We start from the raw sequence: 7877 nt of genomic DNA, 5'->3' as shown, positions 1-7877 counted from the left end.
TGTCCCAGGTTTCTTCCTAAAAAGGAGTTTTTCCTCACCACTGTCACTGAATGACACACTGCTTGCTCTGGAGGGAACTACTAGACCTGTTGGGTCCTTGTGAATTATGGAGTGTGGTCTAGACCTGCTCTATCTGTAAAGTCTCTCGAGATAACTCTTGTTATGATTTGATACTATAAATAAAATTGAAATGATAATAAAAGAAACGGCCTATCGCTGATGACTGGTGTCACAGGATTTGGCAGGTTGCCAGACGAGAAACTGGAAAAAGAATTAAAGTCAGACTTTGTTCATTGTTAACAAGACAGGAGGACAAAATTTAAAACAAGGAAACGAGAACATATTGAACCACTAAGAAACACAGGTGAGTCTCGATATTGTCATAAAGACGTTAACTCCATCCCTTGTGATCCAGCTGTTGTTGAACAAGCTGCAGAAATCATGAATTATTAAAGATTACGTCGACATTTAGTCCGTATGGTAGATTACACAAAAAGGGTCACGTCCTCGAGCGGGAGCAAAACTAGTCATGTCTGCTGTAATGAAGAATCTTGTTTAATAACCCTATATGGCTGGGTCCTATAAGTGGGATTAATTTTGGTCAAATGGCACCTCCAGAAGAAATGAGTTATTTTAATACACAAATTAAGCCTTTTGGAGCGTTTTGAGATCAGAATACAACAAGAAAGCATTTTGTATTGATAAGCAGTTTAGCTGTGTTGTACACCACATCTTCTCAAACTGTGGCACAGGTAGATTGATACTGTAGATGGATTTTAATAATCCCAAATTAGGAAATTACTCTGTTAGAAGCAGCAAGGTACAAGGACACACCACACATACAGAAAAAACAAGAACTGTACCAGAAATAATAAATCAGATACAATAAAATGAAATAGCCCCCCATCATCACATACCCTTCCCCATACTTAGAGATAGGCATGGTGTTATTTCAGTTAGACTAACAGCTGGTTTGATTTGCATTGAGAGATGATTTTATGGAAAGTTCCCCATGCAGATCTCTATGTATGGTGAAGGGTATGTGATGATGGCTGGGGGGGTATTTTAATTCCAAGGGCCAAGGGAACTTCATCAGGATGCAAAGTACCCTGATCCATGAAATAACTGGCCTTTAATAATAAAAATCTGCCTGACTCTATGGGAATTTAACATAGGGGGTGTATATTTATGCCCCCTGTATTTTAACATAGGGGGTGTATACTTATGCCCCTGTATTTTAACATAGGGGGTGTATACTTATGCCCCCTGTATTTTAACATAGGGGGGTGTATACTTATGTCCCCTGTATTTTAACATAGGGGGGTTATACTTATGCCCCCTGTATTTTAACATAGGGGGTGTATACTTATGCCCCCTGTATTTAACATAGGGGGTGTATACTTATGCCCCCATTATTTTAACATAGGGGGGTGTATACCTTATGCCCCCTGTATTTTAACATAGGGGGTGTATACTTATGCCCCTGTATTTTAACATAGGGGGGTGTATACTTATGCCCCCTGTATTTTAACATAGGGGGGTGTATACTTTTTCTCCTGTATTTTAACATAGGGGGGTGTATACTTATGCCCCTGTATTTAACATAGGGGGGTGTATACTTATGCCCCTGTATTTTAACATAGGGGGGTGTATACTTATGCCCCCTGTATTTTAACATAGGGGGGTGTATGCTTATGCCCCCTGTATTTTAACATAGGGGGTGTATATTTTTTCCCCTGTATTTTAACATAGGGGGGTGTATACTTATGCCCCTGTATTTAACCATAGGGGGGTGTATATTTATGCCCCTGTATTTTAGCATAGGGGGGTGATACTTATGCCCCTGTTTTTTAACATAGGGGGTGTATACTTATGCCCCCTGTATTTTAACATAGGGGGGTGTATACTTATGCCCTGTATTTTAACATAGGGGGGTATATACTTATGCCCCTGTATTTTAACATAGGGGGGTGTATACTTATGCCCCTGTATTTAACATAGGAGGTGTATACTTATGCCCTGTATTTAACATAGGGGGGTGTATACTTATGCCCCTGTATTTTAACATAGGAGGTGTATACTTATGCCCCTGTATTTTAACCTAGGGGGGTGTATACTTATGCCCCTGTATTTTAACATAGGGGGGTGTATACTTATGCCCCTGTATTTTAACGGGGGGGGGGGGTGTATACTTATGCCCCTGTATTTTAACATAGGGGGGTGTATGCTTATGCCCCCTGTATTTTAACATAGGGGGTGTTATACTTTTTCCCCTGTATTTTACACATAGGGGGGTGCTATACTTATGCCCCTGTATTTTAACATAGGGGGGTGTATACTTATGCCCCTGATTTTAGCATGGGGGGTGTATACTTATGCCCTGTATTTTAACATAGGGGGGTTGTATACTTATGCCCCCTGTATTTTAAAATAGGGGGTGTATACTTATGCCCCTGTATTTAACATAGGGGGGTATATTATGCCCTGTATTTTAACATAGGGGGGTGTATACTTATGCCCCTGTATTTTAACATAGGGAGGTGTATACTTATGCCCCTGTATTTTAACATAGGGGGGTGTATACTTATGCCCCTGTATTTTAACATAGGGGGTATATACTTATGCCCTGTATTTAACATAGGGAGGTGTATACTTATGCCCCTGTATTTTAACATAGGGGGGTGTATACTTATGCCCCTGTATTTTAACATAGGGGGGTGTATACTTATGCCCCTGTTTTTTAACGGGGGGGGGGGGGTGGATACTTATGCCCCTGTATTTTAACATAGGAGGGTATACTTATGCCCCCTGTATTTTAAGGAAGAACATTTATTTATTTACAATACATTATTCATTCACAAAGAAAATTGGTGTCCTTAAAAAGTTGGATTTTACCTCATTTTTTAATTGAGGCATTAAGATAAATTTCCAAAGCATGATTTTTTTGTTAATTTAGCTGGGCATGTAAAATATGAGCACAACTGTAGCTGAGCTGAGGTACAGATGAAAGGAAAAGTATTGGTTAAAAAAATGTGGCAACTTTTGGGTGATGTGACTGTAAGATGATTACAGAAGTGACACTGATCTGTGTTTTTGTTTATTATTTATTAAAGAAATGTCGGAGCAGATGCTGAAAACAAAGCCAGTGTGGCAGGGTTTCCATTTTTATGATGTATTTTAAGGGAGAAAAAGTAGTATTGGCTCCAAATATTGGCTCAAGAAAATCAGGCAGCCTGTATCGGTCATTGGCTAAGAACGATTAAAGAAAATGTCTCTGCTGTGTGTAGTGTAACCTCTGTATGGTTGTCTTCTTTTTGTTTCCAGATGGTGTTCCTGTTTTGGATTTTACGTCTCGCTTCCTCCTAAATCTGAGTGAGACGTCTTCAGCCCAGAAACTGGGATCCTGCCGTATACAATGATGTTAAGAAAACATTTGAGAACTGCACCATTGTTGGTTGGTAAAATGATCTTATTACAGCAAGCTTTTATTATGATTCATACATCATATTGCTCCACTCCAACATTTCTATCTTTCTTTCTTCCTTTGTAACCCCCCAGCTTTAAGCAGTCCAACAAAGTGTTGCCACGAGGGACTAAACACTTAGAGATGCATAAACACAGTGGGACGCAATGTAGGATGAAAATTGGCCAAGAAAATGTGTAAAAATTAGATATGTTGTAATTTTTGAAGGCTCTTGCTAGAGTCCCGCTGAGGGTAAGTAAGCGATGTTGGGTGACGCTTGCTCTACCAAGGCGATGTAGAGGGACCTGCAGATCCACAGGAAACATTACAAATCTTCAGGAAGATCTTCAGTGAGCTAGCGCAAATGGGGCAAAAGGGAAGTGACTTGACTGATAAAGATCGTTGCTCTGCTTGAGTCTCTTACCCACCTACCAGTTCCTATGGCTTCCAGTAGTTAGTAGAACTGTTTAGAAGTGGACTCTTCCTATAACTACGTTCCTGTAACTACTTGGTCAGAAAGCGGCTAATAGGCGACTGTGTCCTGCAACAACAAGCAAAGTCCCTCCAACTCTACTTCATCTCCTTTCTTTTTCTCTTCCGTGCTGCCTTAAGTGCAGTCGGGAATCTAGAAATATTTCAATCAGAGTTTATTTCAACAGTTTTACATGATTTTTGATTTGCGTATGGTTGTTGTTTTAACCCATCTTCTCTCCCCAGGTACTTGGCGGGTTTTTCAAGACTCCCCTCACTGTAGTCTATCGGTATCAATTGGGATAAATGCTGTCCTATAGTTCGTGGGTAAGATCTGTTTAAATGTCCTCAGCCCCTGGAGGGGGGCCCAAAACCCTGCCCCCCACTCCCTGACACGAGCTACTTTTACATGGCAAAGCCCCTTTCTTTAAAAAATTATATTACGAACATGTGGTTTTTTTTTCAACAAAATCGAGTTATTTGCACAGAGTTCAAAATTTAATTCCTGTCAAATTGCGATAAGGGAACTTTCATGAAACGTGCTACACTCCAGAATGTTTTCCCTGTACACGCTGTGACAGGAGATTATCTTATTTCTAATATTAAATAACTTTTTGTTGTTTTTCCGGGGGGGTGGGCCACTGTTAATCTGTGAAAAAAACTGAGAAAAAGCTTGAGATAAGACTGGGTTTGCAGGCATTTGAAAAGCGAGAGCTTTTGAAGAGTTTACTGCCGCAGAAAATTCAACGCTCATAAAACAAAAAACCCATGGTCTCTGGGTACTGTGAACCAGTATCATAAAAAACCTCTTTTTACTAGGGGTGGGGGGAGAAAAACAATATCATATATTTTGACTAAATACCTCAATATCGAAAAGCGCAATATTCTAGGGTTGACAATTTGGTGCTTACAAATATCTTCACACTTGATTTTTGATAAATAAAATCTTATGGGTTTGACTAAATCAAAATGGTAAAGGCAAAAAAGAAGTTTTAAAAATTTTTTAAATTTAGAAAAAGACTCCTTTCTGTAAAACGCCTTTTAAAAAACCGGGGCCCCTTTGCAAACACAATTTTGCATATCCAAAAACAAGACGAATCTATCTCATATCATAAATTGAAAATTGCCCGCTCCTTTTGACGTGAGTAAATGCAGTGAACAGATCAAAAGTCTTTTTCAGTTAAATTTAGATTGGTACAGCTTAGACTTTTGTTCTCTGTTTTTGAAGGGGGCATTTTAGCATTGCCCCATATAGAAGATCAAATCCAAAATGTAAAATTTATGGTTTTTCAGGTTCTGGTTTAAAGATAGAGAGGCATGTACGACTATATTTGATACACTCTGTGAACCACTGGAGGATTCTACTGTACGGACTCTTCAAAAATTGGCTGTTGGCAGCAGAGAAACACAGCAGCTGTCAACCAGGACAATATATCAGGCAAAAAGGTTAGTTTATAGTGTTGACTTTGAGATTATAGTTATAGCTTTCATTTTAAATGAGAACACTAGAGTTCATGGGAAATAACCTTAGTGAACTTGAAAAGAGTGAGAAGAGAAGAGAACTGGAATTAGTCATTTTTCCTGAATATGAAAGCTTGGATATGTTGTATTGTGTATATAAAATAATAATAATAGTAGTGTAATGGGATTTTTACCTGTCTGCTTAAAAATGTCAATCAAATATTGTCTAAATCCACTGAAAGGAAATCAGATAGATCTACTGAAATGTAGAGAATCATATACACCTTTGTTTCTCTCCACATTATGTAACTGAACTGTATCATCTGTAGGATCACTCTCAGGGAAAACTGAGTGGGTCTGACTGCAGCGATGGAACATTTTCTGATGGGACATTATTTTCATCGTGTCAGCCACACACAGTAAGAGAAGCTTCAGATCAGACATGGACACACCCGAACTCTTAGAGCAGCAGCATGGTTCCTACAATGTTCCTGTCTAAATGTCCCTCTATCATTCCAGATGTGAGGCATTGAATCTTCAGCTGATAAAACCAGGAAATGCTTCAACGGATGCTGAATGTGAGAACAAGGTTCATGGTTAAGATCAGGAGCTGTGATTGGCCTCGTTGTGGGGCTTGTGATCTGTTTAGTCATCGGACTCACTTTGTTTTTCCATGCTGTGTCTCAAGAAGAAGAAAGACACAGGTATGATTGGCATTTAGACAATTAAACATTTATGTTTTTGATACGTAATATAATTGGCAGATCATTAAGTTGATGGAGGTGTTTTCCATTGGTAATGTTTTATTACAGGAAGAAGAATTCCAGACAATCCCCAACAGGTATGTTCTTTACTGTTATTACTCAGTCCATGTTACTGTAGTACAGTAGAATATAGAAATGATTTTATACGTTGTAATTAAATGATATCACTCTTTTATCAGTACTTCAGAAAGAATAAACATCCACCTAAACCAGAAGAACAGCTGCAGGTAAGACAGTAGTGGATTCTTCATTTAAATGTTCATGTCTTTACCGATGTATTAAATGTTTCTGTTTAAACTCAATGTATTTCTCTCCTCAGGGTGTGGATGTGGTAAATAAACACAGAGACAGTCAACCTGACACTGCTGAGGAAAGGTCCAGGTTCAATGAAATCCAGTTGGAAGCTAGCACAGTGTAAGTTGAGCACTGTGCTCCAAAGTGACCCCCTGCTGGTCTGCAGCCTGCATCACTATCTTACAGAGATGTTACTGGACAGAGACTAGTCGGTCTGGACTAACAGCTTGGAGCAAGTCACAGACTAAATCCTGGACTAAGTATGTGACGGCTCCAGGCTCTTCACTCATAACATCTGCTCCATCTCTCTCACCTGGACATTCTGCTGCTTGTACAGAGAGCTGCCGTTGTGTGGAACTCCTTAAAAGCCGACATTCTCCCCTCCCTGTCATTACAAGCCCCAGATCACACAGACATCATGTGTCTGAAGGCAGGTATCGTCAGAGAGGAAACACCTGGCCCCTGCAGCCTCTTGTCTCTACTGAAGCCACTCCAGACCAAGCTTCTGTCAGGACGGCTCTGCTCAACGCTCGCTCCATTACCAACAAGACATTTCTTCTCAAAGGTGAATGTTTTAAGGACAATTTGGATTTTTAGATCCTTACTCACACCTGGTAGAGAAATACAGAGTATTCTTCCATCAATGAACTTTGTCCTGCAGACTGTAGCTTCATCAGGACGCCGAGGCTGTCAGGCCGTGATGATGGTCTGGCAGGGATTTTTAGAAATAGCTTTAACTGTCGGTTGGTTAGCACAGAGACTGTTCACTCAGTTGTACTTAATGTGACTGGGAAAAAAGGAAAACTATTTGGATCCTGGCACGTTGTCTGCAGAAATGAATCTTCCAGTGTAGGACATTAGCCTGGACTGTTAACAGGTAAACACCTGCTGGTCTAAGAGACACGATACTGGACAGAGACTAAAGTCCACCTGGAATAACAGCTTTAGTATGTGATGGCTCAAGGCTCTTCATGTGGAACAACAGGGACAGCTGTGTTCTGCAGAAGTTCTCTGACGACTCTGCCATTGTCGGCCTCATCACTGATGACGACCATTCAGAGTACAGAGGACTGACACAGAACTTTGTAGACTGGTGTCAGCAAAATCACTTCCTGATTAATGCGGGGAGACAAAGGAGATGGTGGTTGATTTTCGCAGACGGCGGTCTGCTCTTCCCCTCTGGTGAACATCCAGGGAGTGGACATCGAGAGAGTGGACACTTACAAGTCCCCGGGTGTTCACCTAAACAACAAGCTGGACTGGACTCACAACACACAGATGCTCTGTACAAGAGGGGTCAGAGAACTCTGTAAGTCCTGAGGAGACTGAGGTCCTTTGGAGAGACAGGGCCCCTCCTAAAGACTTTCTATGACTCTGTGGTGGCGTCAGCCATCCTCCACGCTGTGGTCTGCTGGAGCAGCAGC

At 40.6% G+C, this 7877-nt stretch overlaps 1 long non-coding RNA gene across 1 annotated transcript; it reads left to right on the top strand.

The window, feature by feature from the left end:
* The first annotated feature begins 6020 nt into the window (after window positions 1-6020).
* LOC116693192 (uncharacterized) lies at window positions 6021-6585 on the top strand. Its single transcript, XR_004332864.1, has 4 exons — window positions 6021-6099; window positions 6208-6236; window positions 6339-6386; window positions 6479-6585. It is a non-coding gene; the product is annotated as an uncharacterized LOC116693192 (long non-coding RNA).
* The last annotated feature ends 1292 nt before the right edge of the window (window positions 6586-7877 follow it).

The sequence above is a fragment of the Etheostoma spectabile genome, chromosome 7 (genome assembly GCF_008692095.1).
Source record: "Etheostoma spectabile isolate EspeVRDwgs_2016 chromosome 7, UIUC_Espe_1.0, whole genome shotgun sequence".
NCBI classification, from domain to species: domain Eukaryota; kingdom Metazoa; phylum Chordata; class Actinopteri; order Perciformes; family Percidae; genus Etheostoma; species Etheostoma spectabile.
This window is presented reverse-complemented; position numbering and strand designations above follow the sequence as displayed.